Source organism: Oncorhynchus masou, chromosome 2 (assembly GCF_036934945.1).
Source record: "Oncorhynchus masou masou isolate Uvic2021 chromosome 2, UVic_Omas_1.1, whole genome shotgun sequence".
Lineage (NCBI taxonomy): Eukaryota > Metazoa > Chordata > Actinopteri > Salmoniformes > Salmonidae > Oncorhynchus > Oncorhynchus masou.
Genome location: NC_088213.1, coordinates 34,279,338 through 34,297,893, shown reverse-complemented (window position 1 = coordinate 34,297,893; position 18,556 = coordinate 34,279,338). Strand labels below are relative to the sequence as shown.

General features: G+C 41.0%; 1 protein-coding gene and 1 pseudogene across 3 annotated transcripts in view; one reads left to right on the top strand and one right to left on the bottom strand.

Annotated features, from left to right (window-relative positions):
- Positions 1–11,058, bottom strand: part of LOC135503754 (F-actin-monooxygenase MICAL2-like) — a 49,274-nt gene extending 38,216 nt beyond the window's left edge. The window contains exon 1 of one of the 3 annotated variants that reach the window (XM_064921918.1): positions 10,835–11,058. The gene's annotated coding sequence lies outside the window, so the exon portion shown is untranslated. The remainder of the gene's footprint in view (positions 1–10,834) is intronic. The other 2 variants (XM_064921897.1, XM_064921903.1) reach the window with 2 other exon arrangements.
- Positions 11,059–12,402: 1,344 nt separating this feature from the next.
- On the top strand, positions 12,403–18,529 carry LOC135553001 (dickkopf-related protein 3-like; annotated as a pseudogene).
- Positions 18,530–18,556: the final 27 nt, after the last annotated feature.

The following is an 18,556-nucleotide window of genomic DNA, read 5'->3' as shown; positions in this document are numbered from 1 at the left end:
ACAGAAATATATTTATACTATTTATACTTACTTATTTACATAAGTATTCAGACCCTTTGCTCTGAGACTCTAAATTGAGCTAAGGTGCATTCTGTTTCAATTGATCATTCTTGAGATGTTTCTATAACTTGATTGGAGTCCACCTGTGGTAAATTCAATTGATTGGACATGATTTGGAAAGCTACACACCTGTCTATATAAGGTCCCACAGTTGACAGTGCATGTCAGAGCAAAAACCAAGCCATGAGGTCAAAGGAATTGTCCGTATAGCTCCGAGACAGGATTGTGTCCGAGCACAGATCTGGGGAAGAGTACCAAATAATGTATGCAGCATTGAAGGTCCCCAAGGACACAGTGTCCTCCATCCTTCTTACTTCTTAAATGGAAATTGTTTGGAACTACCAAGACTCTTCCTAGAGCTGGCCACCTGGCCAAACTGAGTAATCGGGGGAGAAGGGCCTTGGTCAGGTGAGGTGATCAAGAACCTGATGGTCAATGACACAGCTCTAGAGTTCCTCTGTGGAGATGGGAGGACCTTCCAGAAGGACAACCATCTCAGCATCACTCCACCAATCAGGCCTGTATGGTAGAGTGGCCAGGTGGAAGCTGCTTCTCAGTAAAAGGCACATGACAGCCCGCTTGGAGTTTGCCACTCTCAGACCATGAGAAACAAGATTATCTGGTCTGATGTAACCAAGATTGAACTCTTTGGCCTGAATGCCAAGCATCACATCTGGAGGAAACCTAGCACCATCCCTACGGTGAAGCATGGTGGTGGCAGAATCATGCTGTGGGGATATTTTTCAGTGGCAGTGACTGGTAGACTATTCAGGATCGAGGCAAAGATGAACAATCAAAGGACAGAGAGATCCTTGATGAAAACCTGCTCCAGAGCGCTCAGGACCTCAGACTGGGGTGAAGGTTCACCTTCCAACAGGACAACGACCCTAAGCACACAGCCAAGACAACACAGGAGTGGCTTCGGGACTTGTCAAGTCTCTGAAAGTCCTTGAGTGGCCCAGCCAGAACCCGATCGAACATCTCTGGAGAGACCTGAAAATAGCTGTGCAGCAACATTCCCCATCCAACCTGACAGAGCTTGAGGATCTGCGGAGATGAATGGGAGAAACTCCCCAAATAAAGGTGTGCCAAGCTTGTAGCGTCATACCCAAGAAGACTCGATGCTGTAATCACTACCAAAGGTGCTTCAACAAAGTACTGAGTAAAGTGTCTGAATACTTACTAAGTAAACGTGATATTTAAGTTTTTTATTTGCAATAAATTAGCAAACCTTTCAACCTGTTTTTGCTTTGTCATTATGGGGTATTGTGTGTAGATCGATGAGGGAAATCAATAATTTAATACATTTTTAGAATAAGGCTGTAATGTAACAAAATGTGGAAAAAGTCAAGTGGTCTGAATACTTTTCCAAAGGCACTGTATGGTCAGCTAGAAGAGCTGATGCTACATTGTCCCAGATGGAATCCCATGACCTCACCCATGATCTCCATCTGACAGCATGGAAAGGCAATCAGCAGGCAGACAGCACCAACCCACAGAGCACCCGTAAAAAGCACACATTTAGAAAAGAGAGAGAGAGAGAGAGAGACAGAGACAGAGACAAAGAGCAGACCGCGGCTGGGATCAATGGCCATTCCAAGCTGTTTTTATGAGAGCCCGGAAGGTTCAATTTCACCATACTGTACAACCATACCTGTTTTTTAAATCATATCTGCCCATCTATGACTTGGCTAATGACTAATCCATTTGCAAACACTGGCTATTCATTTTATGCCTGTTATATCAAACAAACCATCCCATCACTGGTGCTTTCACAGTACACCACAGACGTCTCAGTTACCTGTTATTGTATTAGATAATAGTTCTCAGAACTTTGTTATTTAAAGACACTTGACTCATGACTCTGACAGAGTATACTCTACAGAGAAACTGAGGCAGAGCTATAGTATATAGTATATCTCCTGAAGGTTATTCTGAGCTCAGGTAATCCAGTGCATTTTTCAGAGGGATGAGTGTACATGCTATCAGTTTCCAGAGGAGGAATTGCCGAGATGTGAAATATGTACCTGTTACCGCTGGCCTGCCAAGGCAGAACAGCTAAAGGGAGCTATACAGAGACACACACTCCCTCAAACACACACATGCCTGTATACACATTATACTGTAAATAAATCGGCACATTTTCTTTGAGAACAAAACAATTATTTAACCACTAGCTGTTTAACCAATGTTCTGTAATGTTTCATTTATTCAATTTGAGTTATAACCGACTCTCTCATTAGCATGGTTGCTCATGCGCTTACATTCTTGGTAAGAATCAAAATAGGTTTCATTTCCATACCACATGAGCCATCAGCTGTGACTTAAATTCCCCCTCAGTTACACATGCAGCTCCATGCAATGAGACTGGTAGTGGAGCACATTTAATGAGAAGGAACCCGCCACCTTAACACCTCACATACCTTTATAACAACACCAGTGTCAGGTTGTGTTAAGACTTGGTCTATTAACAACCAACCAGGCAATACACGGTCTAAGGCAGGAAATACTGGCCAATAACTTAATAAGTGTGCCCATTACTACATCAGCCAAGGTCATAGAAACTGAGCAATATAGTACATACTGCTAGACCAGTAAAACACAAAACAATGACGTGATGTCCATCGTTATTGCTCCACACAGCCTCTAGCTATCAAAAAACAATGGGAAGCTGACGACTCAAAGGAAAACAGTGTGAGGGCCGGGAATGACACGTAATGCAGTTAATTACCGAGACACTGAAGGAAACCAGGAAGGAAGCCCTCAACCCCTGATAAGCAGACCTTACGTTTCAGAGCTGGACAACAATCTAAGAAAACCATATGTTCCAGCATCCCGCCAACAACTTTGCCCCTCTCCAGCCCTCATAACTCGCTTGTCCTGCCTCAACTCTGAGAAATCTGGCTGCTTCTTCAGGCAGCAGTGCCAAAACAAAGGAGAGCGTCTTGGACACGGTTAAAACACTGCGTTATCTGTCCGGTCCCAGTGAATGTCATTCATCTAGAGAGGAGAAAATAATGAATTTACACAGAAGCAGGCGCTGGAGAGGTGAAGCAGCTGTCTGCCGTCTGGAGGCCTGTCTGACCCACGCAGTGTGTGCTAACCACATGTCCTCTTGGACTTGGAGAAAGATTTATCTGGACAAACTTCAGACACACCAAGCACACAAATAATGTCTGTCCAGCTATTTGAAGTTTGACATACAGTATGTAATCCACTTGGCACACAATAGTTTGACCTTATCCAGTGCCACATTCCTTTCTTCATTTCACACAAATAAATGAGCAAATAGCTGATAAATGCAGTGAACTCTCGCCATGTAAAAATATTGCACACAAAGAATGCTCTGATGTTCTTAAATCAACATTGGAAAATCTTGGAAACACTGATGACACATTTAATGCAATTATTACACAAATATACCATACAGTAACATGAGGTCCTCATAATGTGGGGCGGCAGGGTAGCCTAGTGGTTAGAGTGTTGGACTAGTAACCGGAAGGTTTCCAAACCCCAAGGTACAAATCTGTCGTTCTGCCCCTGAACAGGCAGTTAACCCACTGTTCCCAGGCCGTCATTGAAAATAAGAATTTGTTCTTAACTGACTTGCCTGGTTAAATAAAGGTAAAATAAAAAAAATAAAAATAAAAATGTGAGTGAGATCAAGATTCTTACGGTGAGAAGTGACTGCACACTGAAGGCAGATCTTTTGGTAACTGACATTCCCCCAGACAGTCTGACAGACAGTCAGTCAGCAGAGGCAATTGGATCCAGAGATCCTGTTCCATGCCTCAGAATGGCACCGAGGGGTTTATAGGACAGTGTATGACCACAGGGAAGGAATAGAGGAGCCGGTAAGGCAGCTTTCAGGGAAGTCATGCTCAGAATAGACAGGTGTCATGTTCCAGAGGAACACAGCACATGTCCTGGAGGATAGCCTGACATCTGTATAAGGCCACTCTACAAACATAAATACACTGTGTTGCTGGCCACAAAGAGAACAGCTCCATCGGACCTGAAGGATCTGTGCCACTCTTCACAAAAGGACTGCTGGACTCTGTCCATGACATTTGGTGACCATTTATTGTGATCATAGACACAATGATGGAGTGCTTAGGGGTTGTTGCTCTGTAAACACAATTCTACTTTAATCCTTACAGTAATTTCAGGGTAAAGAAAGTCATGACATGCCTCCAGCCAGTGGTGTAAACTAATTCAGTAGTTTTTAGGGGTATCTGTACTTTACTATTTATATTTGACAACTTTTACTTTTACTTCACTACATTCCTAAAGAAAACAATGTACTTTTGACTCCATACATTTTATCTGACACCCAAAGGTACTCATTGCATTTTCAATGCTAAGCAAGACAGGAAATTGGTCCAATTCATGCATTTATCAAGAGAACATCCCCGGTTATGTCTATTGCCTCTGATCTGGCAGACTCACTAAACACACATGCTTTCTTTGTAAATTGTGTGTATGCCCCTGTCTAAAAAACAAGAAAATAGTGCAGTCTGGTTTGCTTTATGTAAGGAATTTAAAATGATTTATGCTTTACTTTTGCTACTTAAGTATATTTGAGCAATTACATTTACTTTTGATACTTAAGTATATTTAAAACCAAATACTTGTAGACTTCTACTGGGTGACTTTCACTTGAGTCATATTCTATTAAGGTATGTTTACTTTTGTGACAAAGCTCTGAAGTGTTATTGGGTCATCGGATATGTGAGTGTGTCTGTTTTCCTTTCCAGATTTTTATTTGACCTTCATTTAACCAGGCAAGTCAGTTAAGAACAAATTCTTATTTCAATGACGGCCTAGGAACAGTGGGTTAACTGCCTGTTCAGGGGCAGAACAACAGATTTGTACCTTGTCAGCTCGGGGGTTTGAACTCGCAACCTTCTGGTTACTAGTCACCAGCTACCCTGCCGCCCCAATCAAAGAGATGGAGAGCTGCCACTGTGAAACTTCCTTTGCTGGAGGTTAAAGCACAAGGCCTGACTCAATCTGTCACACCCTGATCTGTTTCACCTGTTCCTGTTATTGTCTCCACCACCTCCAAGTGTCGCTTATTTTCCCCCGTGTATTTATCCCTGTATTTCCTGTCTCTCTGTGCCAGTTTGTCTTGTATGTTTCCAAGCCATCCAGCAGTTTTCCCGTTCTCCTGCTTTTTGCATTTTCCCTTCTCTCGTCCTCCCAGTGTTGACTTTGTACCTGCCTGCCTAACCTGACCACAAGCCTGTCTGCCACTCTGTACCTCCTGGACTCTGTTCTGGTTTTGATGTTTTTTCCTGTCCACGACCATTCTCTTGCCTCCCCTTTTGGATTAATAAACATTGTAAGATTCCAACCATCTGCCTCCTGTGTCTGCATTTGGGTCTCGCCTTGTGCCTTTCACACAAAATCCTTTTAAGTTCCCTTAATGACTGATTTCTGAGCTTGTACAAGCCAGGGGGAACTTGTTAATGTAGTCTAGGTGGAGATTTATATCCTGCTGATGACTGAGGTGGTGGTGGTTTAAGTTGGCAGAGTGGGATCCTACTGAAAGGATCAACCAGTTTAAACCATGCATAAATCCTGCAAGTGATTTGGTTTCTGAGCCTCAACCTCCCACATCCCTTTTCTGTGCTGGAGCTGTTTCTGAGCTGGAATCATGTGCTCACTTCCACAGTGTGGCTCTAGGAAGGAAGTAATGCAAAGAGGAAGAAGAAAGTTCACACAGTTCTGCTCTGGGATATTGTGAATAAGCCTACAGACAGACCAGTCAGGCTGGAATACGCTGCTCATTTGGAATGCTGTCTGCTGACTGACAGAGACAAGTATTGTTGACTTCAGCTTATTTGTCTTCTTTACTGTAGAGTGCCCTGAGAGAGTGACATAGCTCTGAATCCAAAGGCTTGGTTCATTTAAAACGAGTTATACTAGTTAAACCAGTTATACAATTACATTCACCTATTTTTTTCAATCTAATACATGTGTTTATTCATTCACAACTAGGATGTTGCTGGGCCCAGCGAAGGCAGTGGGGTCCCCTGGTCTTCTGGTGCCAGTGATGTGGGAAAGGAGGCTTAGCAGAGACAGCTCAGAGGTGAGTACAGTGGAGGTAGGAAGAAAACAGAGTCACACAGTTGTACGATCTTAATTTGAGCCAGTTTGTTACAGCAGGGAAAGTATCCTGTAGCAACAGGAAATGTGAATTATTATGTGGATGGGGACTGGTGTGGCTAAAATGCCAGGGCTGAATTTTTGTCCCAGTCCGCCCTTGAAGCCTCGACACAACCACTAATTACAAACTTAGAAGATGAAACTGGCTGCTGGCAGCATTTGCATCCACGTCAATTTTGACTAAATTACAAGAACAACAGGTTCATGCTGAGTTTGGGAAACTCCCTTAAGGGGGCAAATTCAGATATTTTGGCAACACACTAACTCTTGAGTTTTAACAAAATGTGGGTCTTTTCATGTAGACACATTAAAATGTATTAAATCAGCGTGGATTTGATCTTTACCCACCCACCTCCTCCATTAGACTAACTGTGACATCTGGAGAGAGACCATCAACCTTCAGCATCTTTACATCTCTACATTCACTCCTGATATACGGTGGGGCAAAAAAGTATTTAGTCAGCCACCAATTGTGCAAGTTCTCCCACTTAAAAAGATGAGAGAGGCCTGTAATTTTCATCATAGGTACACTTCAACTATGACAGACAAAATGAGAAAAAAAATCCAGAAAATCACATTGTAGGATTTTTAATTAATTTATTTGCAAATTATGGTGGAAAATAAGTATTTGGTCACCTACAAACAAGCAAGATTTCTGGCTCTAACAGACCTGTAACTTCTTCTTTAAGAGGCTCCTCTGTCCTCCACTCGTTACCTGTATTAATGGCACCTGTTTGAACTTGTTATCAGTATAAAAGACACCTGTCCACAACCTCAAACAGTCACACTCCAAACTCCACTATGGCCAAGACCAAAGAGCTGTCAAAGGACACCAGAAACTAAATTGTAGACCTGCACCAGGCCAGGAAGACTGAATCTGCAATAGGTAAGTAGCTTGGTTTGAAGAAATCGACTGTGGGAGCAATTATTAGGAAATGGAAGACATACAAACCACTGATAATCTCCCTCGATCCGGGGCAAGATCTCACCCTGTGGGGTCAAAATGATCACAAGAACGGTGAGCAAAAATCCCAGAACCACTCGGGGGGACCTAGTGAATGACCTGTAGAGAGCTGGGACCAAAGTAACAAAGCCTACCATCAGTAACACACTATGCCGCCAGGGACTCAAATCCTGCAGTGCCAGACGTGTCCCCCTGCTTAAGCCAGTACATGTCCAGGCCCGTCTGAAGTTTGCTCGAGAGCATTTGGATGATCCAGAAGAAGACTGGGAGAATGTCATATGGTCAGATGAAACCAAAATATAACTTTTTGGTAAAAACTCAACTCGTTGTGTTTGGAGGACAAAGAGTGAGTTGCATCCAAAGAACACCATACCTACCGTGAAGCATGGGGGTGGAAACATCATGCTTTGGGGCTGTTTTTCTGCAAAGGGACCAGGATGACTGTTCCGAGTAAAGGAAAGAATGAATGGGGCCATGTATCGTGAGATTTTGAGTGAAAACCTCCTTCCATCATCAAGGACATTGAAGATGAAACGTGGCTGGGTCTTTCAGCATGACAATGATCCCAAACACACCGCCCGGGCAACGAAGGAGTGGCTTCGTAAGAAGTATTTCAAGGTCCTGGAGTGGCCTAGCCAGTCTCCAGATCTCAACCCCATAGAAAATCTTTGGAGGGAGTTGAAAGTCCGTGTTGCCCAGCAACAGCCCCAAAACATCACTGCTCTAGAGATCTGCATGGAGGAATGGGCCAAAATACCAGCAACAGTGTGTGAAAACCTTGTGAAGACTTACAGAAAACGTTTGACCTCTGTCATTGCCAACAAAGGGTATATAACAAAGTATTGAGATTAACTTTTGTTATTGACCAAATACTTATTTTCCACCATAATTTGCAAAGAAATTCATTAAAAAATCCTACAATGTGATTTTCTGGATTTTCTTTTCTCATTTTGTCTGTCATAGTTGAAGTGTACCTATGATGAAAATTACAGGCCTCTCTTATCTTTTTAAGTGGGAGAACTTGCACAATTGGTGGCTGACTAAATACTTTTTTGCCCCACTGTAAAACCTTGTGATATTTCTAGAAATCTGCTTTTGGGGAGAGCAAGTCAAACCTGCTGATGTATTGTTATTCCAGATAGCATAGGTATGGTGATGAAACAGGAGAAGAAAAATGAAGGAAGTGCACCGCTACAGATAAACTTTTGATTTGTTAATGTCTGTTGTATACACTGCGCAAAAACATTGGCACTGAACTAATCACATTTGTTTATGTTGTATAGTCTTGGGAAAAGGTTCCATATCGAACCAAAAAGGGTTCTATCGCTTGCTTCTTATATGGAACACCTAAAAGTTATGTACAGTAGAACAAAGAACTTTTTTTTTCTAAGAGTATACTCCCATAACTAACAGCAAGTGTATAAATCTTACTGAACAATATTATTTGTACTGTTCCTTAACTTCAGTTGATTTATAGCACAAGAAATACTAACAAGGTTGAACATTCCTGAGGAAATTCCAGCAAGAAAGGAATAAAATAGTATTTTTTGTTTGAGCGTGCAATATTTATCAAATCCAGGGAGAACAGACTACTTAAATCACACATGGACAACCAATACCTGAGACAGATTCAGAGACAGACATGTAGTGTATTGAGAGGTTGACACATACTCTATCAGTAAGGTAGTGAATCACAGAGTAATAAAGCAGGACTTTAAGTCTTACAGCACTGTGAGGAAGAGCGTGCCATGTTTTCAACCGGCACAGGATACACAGGAAATTATTGCTCATTCAAGAGGGGGCGGAAAATTACATGACTGTATGATTGCCGCTGCCTTCTCAAAATGTCCTTACAGAATCCCAGCTGCTCTCTCATGGCCAGATACTCACAGTGGCCTGTTTTCTAGAGTGACTTTGAGATAAACGTGTCAGACAGATACCCCCACATACTGTAGGTACACTTTCAGGAGTACCAAAATGAAAATTGACCATTCAATTCAGATTTCAGTCATCCAAAAATGTGTGCTTATAACAGATTATATACTGTATCTAAATACCTTACAGATGTCTCTGAAACGGATCTGTGATCATCTGACCATGTGTGCTGTAACTAACGTGTCTCACCTGGGACAAAGAAAAATATAGCCTACTGTACAGTATTATTTAAAGCCAGAAGTTCAAACTCTAAATCAAACACGTTAGTGAGTAAGCTTAGAACTTCCCATAATTCTTATGATAGAAGACCATTAATTCATCTGACAGAAACAGCAGCACTAAAGCAGACAGACAGTGTCACAATACCTCTCCCACTCCCCAACGATAAAGGGCCGTAAAGTTGTGTAACTCTGTATTTCACTACTAACAGCTGCAGGAGAAAAAAATTCACACTGGCTTGTGCAGACAGTAATATCTGTTGATATAAATACAACATAATTGTGCCTTTACAATATACTATGATTAAGAATACATTCAAATAATAATATAGTTTTCCTGAGGTAAAAGGGTGATGAACCCTCAAAGAATGACTGTTTAATCATTGTCTTTCTCTTAATGTAACTCAATGTAAAGAAAATACCATGCCATGGTGGAAGCCTATACCATTGTAAAATCAGCCAGATACATCAAGAATAAAAGCTTAGCCTGCCAGAGAACCTGAGGGGGGTCGAAACTGAACATATTTAAACGAGATGTTAATACACACCTTTAGCTTTGCTTTTCCTTAGGGTGCCTTTTTAGTCTTACAGTTTGTATTGTTATTCTTCTGTTTTTTATCCTTTTATGTTTGTTGTGTAGTGAATATTTCTGTATTTATTTTCATTGTTTTTTATTTATGTTTTTTCCTGTGAAGCATATTGTGTGGCATTCATGTCTGAAATGTGTCACGTAAATAAATCTGGATTTCAATTGATAAATGAATCCAAAATTGTGACCAATTCTTATTTGGCGTAAACATACAGTAGTCTCACCTGAGTCAAGTGATGATTGAAGACTAAACTATTATCTCTGAGTATTCAGGCTGGAACATTTCTCACAACCTCTCTCATATATGGGAGAAGTTGTGACAAAAGTTCCAGCCTGGATACTCAGAGATAATCGTTTAGTCTTCAATCATCACTTGTCTCAGGTGACAAATCACACTACTCAAACTAGTAGTACAGTGTTAGTAATTTACTGTTTCTCACACAATGTAACTTTAAATAAAATACCATGCCATGGTAGTAGCCTATACCATTGTAAAACTCAACCAGAAACATCAGGTATAAAGGCTTTTAAACCTGGATTATGGTGGAGACACATACATCATTATTATAATGGTTGAACACACAGAGCTATCTTATCAGAGTATGGAGACAAATCAGATGTTTTATTATCCAGTTCAGACACACAGGCTCATACTGTAGGTACATGAATCTGGATCTAATCCTATCAGGATGTATCTATTTGAATACTAAAGCAAAGAACATGTACAAATCCCACAGTAGAGAAACGAAATTAATTCATTAAATAAGATTCGATTTTACAACCTTGAATGAACTATGTCACAGTGTTCAGACTCAGCTGTCATGTTGCTCAATTGCCTAGACATCTGCCCAGCAGTCACTGATTTGTGAAACATGTGTAATTGGAAGTGTGACTTACCTTAGTTTACAGAGGAGAAAAAATAAGTCAACTGGTCCAGTCTTCGCAGTTGATTGAAGAGGGATATTCAAAACCGCAATGACCGGTCAGAGAAAATGTATCTAATCGAATTTGCGCTGGCTATATGTGTCGGTGCGTCTCTTCCAGTCACTCATTCTGAACTACTACTGGGCTAAATTATTGTCTCACTCGGTCTCACCACCACAGTACCTCCGGTCTATTGCACGAGGGCGGTGCAGGAGATTACAAGACCCAATGGTAACTGCTGTGCTCGAAATTTAAATTATAAAGGCTTCATTACAACTGTAGACACAAATACTTTTCATGTAGCCACAGTGCAAAAATTACAGCATAGATAGTAGTATACTCTGATTTATTTTAGCTAATTAAGCAACAAATACATTAACCAAATGGAATATCGGCATATAGCCTTAATCATTATGTATATCATTGTAATAATTCAAATACATTTTGAGGCACAATTTGGACTCAGCAAGTGATTGAGGCACGTGCACAGGCTCTAGCACAAAGATATCTTCAGCTGTTCAGTGTCCAGAATAATGTTTCAAGAACAAACAAACAAACAAAACAAAGAACTTGCGTCAAATTACGCTAAATTAATTGATCCATAATAGGCTACATTTGGCATTTACGCAGTGAGTAAACATGGACTGCTTTAAAGTATTGACTGTTTTTTCCATTACATAAAACGACACGTTCGGATGATGGCGATGACATGGTCAGTTAATCACCGTGACACCTCTCTGCTCCAATGTCTTCACCAGGCTCTCCATACCAAGGAGTGAACTCTCAAAAAAACCTGGTCTCAGACTAGACGTAACATAGTAAAGATAAATCCGGGACACTCACATTAGTATAATATGTTATGTTTGGTATGGTGGTTACATACGATGGTTACTTAGTCGAGAGGTTTCTCGGGGTGGTGGATGGGTGTTTACCCATACGTCTAGCAATTATAGTTTCATAGCCATAAACCTATAAACTAGGCTACTCCACCGTGGTTTAGACTAGGCTACTGAAAATATATTCCATGCAAATGAGGCCATCTAGTGGTAAATGGGCGAAAACATGCGCCAGAGCCACATCCACGTTTACGCACAGTCACAGCAGACTATATTACTGTGTAGCCCAACTATCACAACTTTAATACATTGTAACTAGGTCTACTAATTGTGAAATATAATAACAAGTGGATTATAAACTTATAATTGAAGAGTAAGAATAAAGAGTCGTCGCTAACATTACACAGATCTCATTACAACGTTAACCCGGGCTCTAGGCAAGTCTGATCATTGCTCAAAGACGAGCAGTCAGCCCATTGCGGTGTGCCACCATCCCTCCTTCATTGGCGGCATCCTCCCCCAGCCTGCTGCTGTTGGCCCAGAATAGCATCGTCACTGGCGTTACTATGAAAGGTAAGAGCATCGAAAACGTTTCACCATGGCTTGCACCTGTCAATTAGGCTATAACCTACAGTGGTCGCATAACTTAGGACAAAATAAACTACAACTTTCTCAAAATATAAATACATGCATAAGACAATATTATAGTCTATCCTCCCCCTTCTCTTCGGACAGAGTGACCCAGCAGCAGCTTCACCGCACACACCCAGTGCGCAGATGGGACGTCCAAAGAACCTAATTCATTCGGATGCCTTTTTACGCAGCAGCAAGGATGTTGTATTTCTCTCTTCTAACTCTGAGCCTAACGTTTATCCATGGCATCCTCCTTCCTGGTTCTACCAGGCTCGTGGATTTGGACATCAACCAGATCCTTGAGGATAATTTGGCACAAGGACACACGACATTAAACGACATATTTGAGGAGGTAGAGCAACTGATGGAGGACACGCATAATAAACTGGAGGATGCGGTGCACCAGGTCGGTTAATGGTTAGGTCTACTCAGATGTATATTTGCAGAGCGTTGATAACAAAAATCAATGAGCCTATTATTTCCCATAGCACTCGTTTCATTTGTATGATTTTTAATGTTATGTAAAATGCAACAGATAATAGCGCAGAACACTCTTATTATATCATGTGCGTTGATCTGAAACGTTTCTGTTAAATTAAAGTAACCACAAGTTTAACTTGAGACTTAAACATTCAGACTAATAAAAACAGTTGCCAATGTGGGTTGAGATAAGTCTAAGTCAATCTTAACATGCACATTGTGTAAAAAAAAACCCAGTGGTGACCCCAATGCAGTATTGATCTTTTGCATCAAACCTCTTTACAAGGACAATGAGAGTGCAAAGTCCAGCTTGCATCCCAATAACCTTCCCTCAAATTACCACAACGGAAAGCACTTCTGAGAGTGTGGTTGAAACTCAATCCATCCACCATAGAGACATTACATAAGGTACAGTAGTAGTCACACGCAAATGTATTTTTGTACTGTATTTCATTCAAAACTACAATGCCGAAATGCTATTATGAATTGTAATACTGTATGGTAGTAATATTCTGGCATCCCACATTTGTTATGAAGACTGAAAGCAAAATTGCAGAAATCCTACAGAAGTGATCCTAACTGGAAATGTGTCTCTCTTTTTTTAGGAGACAGACAACAGAACAGAAGAGACCTACATCACCAGAACAGTTATCCAGTCCAGTGGAAAGGAAAATAATATTCATCATGTGAGTCAACAACAATCTTTGAAATTTCCCTTCATCATGATTTACAACAGATTTTAAAAATGTAAAAAATTTAAAACATATTATCCACAATAACTTGAACACTATAACTCTAACTGGTGTTTTGTGTTTAATAAAGACAGTGGGCATAAGATGAATGCAATTCCATCCTTAATGCAAGTCACAATTCATGAAAGATTTAACAAGTCATGGGTTGTTTCTCCTCTTTCTGTGCTGTTCTGCATGCGGCCACAGCTGCTGTCATGTTTGGGAATCTCATTTCTCTTTCCCCATGCCCTGTACGCCTCTCCAGTCTCAACTGTGCTGTCTCATTCTCTATAAGCCAGGTTAAAGCTAGTCTTATCCAGGCAGCGTGACATGCAGGATGGTGGCTGGTTGATAAGCTCTCTTCAGAGCTGCATCTGTCTGTACATTCATTATATATGGCAGCCACGTCTCAGCCCTGATGGGGCTGCTGATCAGGCAAGATAATAGCAAAATAATAACAGATCAATCAAGCCAGATGTGTGCGTGAGTGCCTGTCTTTGACCAGTATACAGTAGGTCTTTGGAGACAGACACTCGATTACTGCTATAACCGGCCTCTGACCAGGACACAGTGCAAGAAGTGCTCAATCCATCTTATCAGCAAAAGTCTGAAGGGTTTTTAGTTATTTGTTTTGGGGGTTTTAGTCACAATATCTAGCTGCATAGTTTTGAACAATAGCTGTGAAATGTCTATCATTTGATTCAGGGCTTTTGGTAAACATTGCGTGTAGTCATTTTCATAACATCCTGCACATTAAACATTTTCTTTATTGCGGTCACAGGTTTTAATATTTAGTTAAAATAATAGACAGTCTCAGAGCATGCAATTCCTACCAGTCTTTTCCTTAAGATATGTGGTAGAGGGACAAGTGAGAGGGAATTGGGACACATTTTGGGACAAATAGCCCATTGTCCCAGTTTATTCAGGTCACTTTAGGCACAGATACACTACTGTTCAAAAGTTTGGGGTCACTTAGAAATGTCCTTGTTTTTGAAAGGTTTGCAAATGTTTTCCATTAAAATAACATAAGAATTGATCAGAAATACAGTGTAGACATTGTTAATGTTGTAAATGACTATTGTAGCTGGAAAGGGCTGATTTTTAATGGAATATCTACATAGGCGTTACAGAGTTCCATTATCAGCAACCATCACCACTGTGTTCCAATGGCACGTTGTGTTAGCTAATCCAAGTTTATCATTTTAAAAGGCTAATTGATCATTAGAAAACCCTTTTGCAATTATGTTAGCACAGCTGAAAACTGTTGGTCTGATTAAAGAATCAATAAAACTGGCCTTCTTCAGAATAGTTGAGTTTCTGGAGCATCAGCATTTGTGGGTTTGATTACAGGCTCAAAATGGCTAGAAACCAGTCTCAACGTCAACAGTGAAGAGGCGACTCCGGGATGCTGGCCTTCTAGGCAGAGTTGCAAAGAAAAAGCCATATCTCAGACTGGCCAATAAAATGAAAAGAGGCACTCTGCCTTGAAGGCCAGCATCCTGGAGTTGCCTCCACTGTTGACATTGACACTGGTGTTTTGCGGGTACTATTTCATGGAGCTAACAGTTGAGGACTTGTGAGGCATCCGTTTCTCAAAATAGACACTAATGTACTTGTCCTCTTGCTCAGTTGTGCACCGGGGCCTCCCAGTCCTCTTTCTATTCTGGTTAGAGACAGTTTGTGCTGTTCTGTTGAAGGGAGTAGTACACAGCGTTGTATGAGATCTTCAGTTTCTTGGCAATTTCTCGCATGGAATATCCTTCATTTCTCAGAACAAGAATAGACTGATGAGTTTCAGAAGGAAGTTCTTTGTTTCTAGCCATTTTGAGCCTGTAATCAAACCCACAAATGCTTATGCTCCAGATACTCAACTATTCTAAAGAAGGACAGTTGTATTGCTTCTTTAATCAGAACAACTGTTTTCAGCTGTGCTAACATAATTGCAAAATGATTTTCTAATGATCAATTAGCCTTTTGAAATTATAAACTTGGATTAGCTAACACAACGTGCCATTGGAACACAGGAGTGATGGTTGTTTATAATGGGCCTCCGTAAGCCTATCTAATTATTCCATTAAAAATCAGCCGTTTCCAGCTTCAATAGTCATTTACAGCATTAACAATGTCTATACTGTATTTCTGATCAATTTGATGTTATTTTATTGGACGAAAAATTAGCTTTTCTTTCAAAAACAAGTACATTTCTAAGTGAGCCCAAACTTTTGAACGGTAGTGTAAATATTGGAAGAGACCGTGCAACAACGTATCACATCCTCAAAAATGTACTTTGAAGTTATTTTAAAGTAAAAATTGTAAATAAGTTTGCAATAGTACATGGCTACAACCTCTAAATTTCTCTTCAAGACCACCATGTTTGATTTAGCCAATTTTTCCAGTACAATCTGTTTTCTAGTGCAAAACTCTGGATTGTGGGCGGCTTTGGTACCTTATAGAGACCATCTGCATGTTTATCTGTGAAGGAGGGTGTGTCTTGAGTGTCCCCTCTTCACAGTAGTGTATCATTGATGAGGACTGTGAAAAGGGGAAATATTGCCGGTATGAGACGCACCGATCCAAGTATCTAACCTGCAAAGCCCTCGACGTGGTAGGTCCATTTCATGGTTATTAACAGTGTCACACACATTTTACACACCCTGACACTGAACCCATCTAGAATGTATTCGTGCAGACCTGTTTCCCAGGGGACTTTGGCTCCTTCCTAGTTCCTATTACGTACAACTTCAGACCATCTCCAGGTTTTGTAACAGTGCTTTAGTGCACATGTGCACACACACAGCAATCACAGAGCAGCAGATTGCTTCAACAATATGATGCAGCTGCTTCTGCATTGTTACTGCATTGCAGTGTTGCCACAAGTGTAACTGGAGTGTTTCATGACGGAGAGCTTCTCTCCTCTTGGCTGTGCATCAAAGCATGTGTCTGATTGAATAAGAGCTCCACCTCTCTCCCCCTCTCTCAGAGGACAAAGAGAGGAGCAGGATGAGAGGTAATGAGAGCCTACTCAACAGACACAAACAATGTAATTGGATTTAAGACCAATGTTTTTGGCAGGGCAGAATAGAAAACAATCCACATAATACTGTAGATACTGGCTTGCATTCAAAGTCAAAGGTACGCTGAGAATAGTTAAGGGTCTTCCAAGTTGATAACGCCTGTGTTAATGTCCTGCACAGAAAAACAGTCATATGTCAAGCAGCACACTATTAACTATTAATTAGATACCACTATTGGTTCAGCTTGCACAAGTAGCAGGAATTTGCTGCACCTAGAGAGCTTAGGAGAGTTACAAGAGACTGGTCATGCCATTCCATGACCATGGGCCTGATATTATGCCATGAATGTCATCTGACAGTTTGTCACTGTGTGTGTGTGTGTTCCAGCCCTGCAAAAAGAATGAGGAGTGCTGTACAGTACAGCTGTGTGTGTGGTGCCAGTGCAGCCAGAACACCACTAAGGGGGAAGCTGGCAGCATCTGCCAATACCAGGGCAACTGCAGCCCAGACCTCTGATGTGCTTTCCATAAAGGTGCAGGCCACAAGGTCACACACGGAACATAATTCCTCTGTTAAATTTGTACACCATGAGTCATTCTACATTAACTTAACATAATCTGTGGGGAGCAAAATGGGCTCCTTTCATGTGGCTATGACTCAGCCAGATAAAAACCTACAGCGATTGCTTTGACATCCAAAAAAGGGAGGCTTCAAATTGCAATACCACAAAGCCTCTGTTCTCAATGTAATTGTCCCTAGCCAACTATGATAGTCATGAAGTCAAGTGAAGCAAGGCGCATTGAAGTTTCAGATAGTTAAGTGATCATGTGAAGGCCCATAACCTGCTTTCCCTTCCAAGCACTATCCATATACTGTAGTCCTATATTAAAGTTTCTGTAGTAATGTCACTTACCTTTGTCACTACCCATCTCTCTCCCCTTACCTTGTGGTCAGCTCTGCTGTTCCCTGTGTGCACGGCCAAGCCAATAGAGCGTGAGCGCTGTCATGGCTCCTCCAATCACCTTATGGAGCTGCTGTCCTGGGACATAGAGGGCCAGGGACCATTGCCCCTGTGCTGGGGACCTCCAGTGTCTCCAGTATGAACATCTCGGGTAAGAATCCACATGCTGCAAACCTGCAACATTTACATTCAATTGAAATGAAGGCATAAGTCATTACATTTAAAAGATAAAGCCATAGCGATCACTCAAAATGCTATTGACCCAGTATGATGCTACAAATTGATTAATTACAAATTTCCTAATCTCTTTGACAGCCGACACTTCGTGTCTGAAAAGACAGAACTCGAGTGAAGAGGACCTGACAGACGCACTTTATTCAGAAATTGACTATATTGTCTAGGAGTAAACATGCAGCTCAACCTTTTCAGGCCTGTAGACAATCAGAAGGGTCTCCAGTGATTTCAGCCTAGAAAATGAAGTTGCTCACCGTCTCACATGTAAGATTCTTCCATCTATAAGCTTGTCATTGTTTATTCAAGCCATTGCAGTTCTCGATCTGCTCGAAGTTAACCAACGCTCTAGATGTTGCGTAGTGCATAACACCATGTATGTATTAGATGGAATTTACATTTTGAGTATTTCCCCGATTCCTAGACGTTCATGCTGTTCAAAGGTACTGGGTATGATGACACTCCAATTCTGCAATAAGAGTTCATGTTAACAAATATGTACTTAAAACATACCCCATCCTGCTCTCTGATGTCTCACTTATGTGCCTACCTTAAGGATGCACCATTGAGGCCCTTTGCTCAAACACAATGCACTGTAGCTTGCTTAGTCCTGGTTTTTGTTTAAAATAGTGGTTTAAACAAGGACAGATGACATTTCTGAATATATGGAGCACTTTGACAGGTCAGCTCATCATGCCCACAACTTGGTAATGGAAACTATAACCCAGACATGCAGCTTGCACAACTTTTGCTCATGAGAAAATAAAAGGCTTTGAAAATTCTTGAGATGTAAATATTCTTATATGTAT